The sequence below is a fragment of the Tupaia chinensis genome, unplaced genomic scaffold, assembly GCF_000334495.1.
Source record: "Tupaia chinensis unplaced genomic scaffold, TupChi_1.0 Scaffold000126_2, whole genome shotgun sequence".
NCBI classification, from domain to species: Eukaryota; Metazoa; Chordata; class Mammalia; order Scandentia; family Tupaiidae; genus Tupaia; species Tupaia belangeri.
Window position 1 is genome coordinate 6,436,128 of NW_006159594.1, and position 2,760 is coordinate 6,438,887.

Sequence of the window (2,760 nt, forward strand, 5' to 3'; positions counted from 1 at the left end):
ATTCACTTGCCCCTGAGTTCTTTGAAGGTGGGATCTGTGTCTGATTTATACATTTTTTCCACACCACAGATCTAGTGTGAGAGATACTTGATAACCACTTAATGAGTATATACTATCATTGAGTTCATGCACATAGGTTGTCATATGAATTATTTGCTTGGCAACACAAAATGGCTCAATTTCAACAACAAAATACTGTCGTGCCCAATACAATGCCCTTTATTTACTAGTCATCGAAAAACACTTCAATGAATTGATAAATAAATGATCGAAAATGTAAAATTTGTTGGCTTGTTATATATGCGTCTTTTTAGTATATGGATTCACTGACATGCCCAGTTTTTTGCTTTCCAAGAGTGAAAACATATCAGGGACATGGTAATTGGTTCCCTGCAGGCTAAGGCTGTACAGAATCAGCCTTTTGTCTGATCTTTGCATGACTTTAGGAATAATGGGTTTAGAGCAGTTCAGTGTGGTGAATGGTAGTGAGAAATCATGGCAAACTTGTTAGACATCATCCTGAATTTTGCAGTCTCTTCTTGAGCTGATACTTGTTTGGTTGAGTTCAGAGTCTTTGAACTCACTTCCATCATATAGTTATACAGACAGAGTAACTTACAACAACCTTAGAACTTGGTTTAAATTGAAGGGGAAGTTGCAGAATATGGTCATATTTTCTGGGTTTTAATCACTATTAAATAGAATTTGAATCATAGGGTAACCCTTGTGAAGTAGTTAAGACTGTATTTTTTACACAAAGGCATAAACATCATTCCTAAAGAAAGCAGAACCAACTCTTACAAATCCAGAAAAATGCATAGTCCTTCCTCAAATATGTTTTTTAAAATAATTTTTATGATGTTCTTTAAAAGCCCATGCATCCTAGACATAAAACAACATTCACACTATTTATAGATGACAGCATTACCAAACACCAAAACTATAAAAATAATTTTTTACGAACCACTTTGTTCAGCAGTTTATATTTTCCAATATTCTGGCTGCCATAAAATAATATAGTTGCCAAACTTTGTTAGAAAGTTTGAAGAAACTTCATTGTAACACCACAACCTCCATCTTTCATACTCAAATATAGATTGCTTGGAGAATTTTTACTTCTAAATAAGCTAGCATAAAACTTTGTAATATCAGTTTTTTTGGATATAGCACAGTAATTGTTTTAAACAGAAAAAGCATTGCATGAATTTTATTTATATTGCCTAATATAAAGTGATGGTAGCTATTCTTGCTTGCCTGTTTAAACACAAACGAAAAGCTTCTTGCTCACAGTCTCATATTTCTGACTAATAAGGCTCATATTCTCTGCCATACATCAGCTAGATGGCATAATGCAATTGTGGTGATGATGGCGTCCAGCTAGTATTAAAAAGCACTATGCCCACCCTGCTCTGTATTTAATACACAGTATCTCACTTAACCTTCAAAGGAGTTCTAAACATCTGTAATTCTGCTATTTCTTCCCATTTATTTACAGAAAATAGAGGCACAGAAAAGTAAAACAGCTTTGCTGTGGATGGCCTGTCTACTCATCAGTGTCAAGGCTTCATTCTGTTATGTTTCACCTCATAGCACGAATTCTGCTAAAACAGAATTTTATGAATGTCTGTCTTGGGTTCATGACTTTATTCAAAAATTACAATGAGGATAAACATGTATCTGATAGATGCAGGTTTGTCCTGAGTACCAGATAAATACTTACAAGAAGAGCATTCCAATGTCAGTTAAGCAATGCTTTACCTCTCTCATTCTCTGTCTCTCAGGCTCTTTTCACTTCCTTCCAGCAAAAGATAACAATTTGTATTTGAGTGTTTGAGGAAACAGTTCATAGACCTGTAAATGTGAGGCCCTTTAAATCATAATATGAAATAAACATAATGAATAATTATATCAAATGAGTGTTTCCTTGAAAGTTAACACTATGCAAAAATAACATCGATATTGTTTGTAAAATTCTACCAGTGGTCTCTGCACAGTCTTGCCCACATGCTCCCGCCCTCTGCTGGCTCCCCTCAATCCTTTTCATGAGAACCAATTCCCCACAACTCCCCCCTCTACCACTGTACCCCCTTTCCCCTACTGACCTGCAGGAGAGAGGTCAGCCAACACAAGATGGCAAATGAGATCACTAAAGCTCAGATCACTTGGCCTGGTGGCGACACAATAGTCAGGAAGAATATCTGGAAAGAAATCCCTGCCAAAATCATTTTTGAGGATGAAGGATATCTTGCTTTCCATGGCATTTCCCCTCAAGCACCAACACATCCTCTGGTGATATTCAAGAAAGATATATCCCAGATTTCTGAAGCAGAAGGTGATGATGAGAGTCTTCTTGGACACTTAATGATTGCAAAAAATGTGCTGCTGATCTGGGCCTGAAGAAGGGTTATCAAATGCTGGTAAATAAGGTTCAGATGAGGGACAATCTATCATGTTCATCTTCATGTTCTAGGGGGTGGGCCAATGAATTGGCCTCCTGGTTAAGCATGTTTCAGGGATAATTTCCCTTCTGTAAGGAATGATCAAGTTTGTGAGTTACAGTATCAGCATACTTATTTTTGCCTGTGTATGGAGAGATTAAAGAATTAATTAGAAATCCTCATACATAATACTAAATAAAAATTGCATGGTTCACAGTCAAAAATAAAATTCTACCAATTGAATGAAAGTTAAAAACCATCTAGTTCAGTATTTCCTGTTTATTTTTACTTCAAAATCTCACAGTAAGATGTATTTCTATAT

The 2,760-nt window shown here is 35.9% G+C and overlaps 1 pseudogene; it reads left to right on the forward strand.

The window, feature by feature from the left end:
* The first annotated feature begins 2,130 nt into the window (after positions 1-2,130).
* On the forward strand, positions 2,131-2,502 carry LOC102476827 (histidine triad nucleotide-binding protein 1 pseudogene; annotated as a pseudogene).
* The last annotated feature ends 258 nt before the right edge of the window (positions 2,503-2,760 follow it).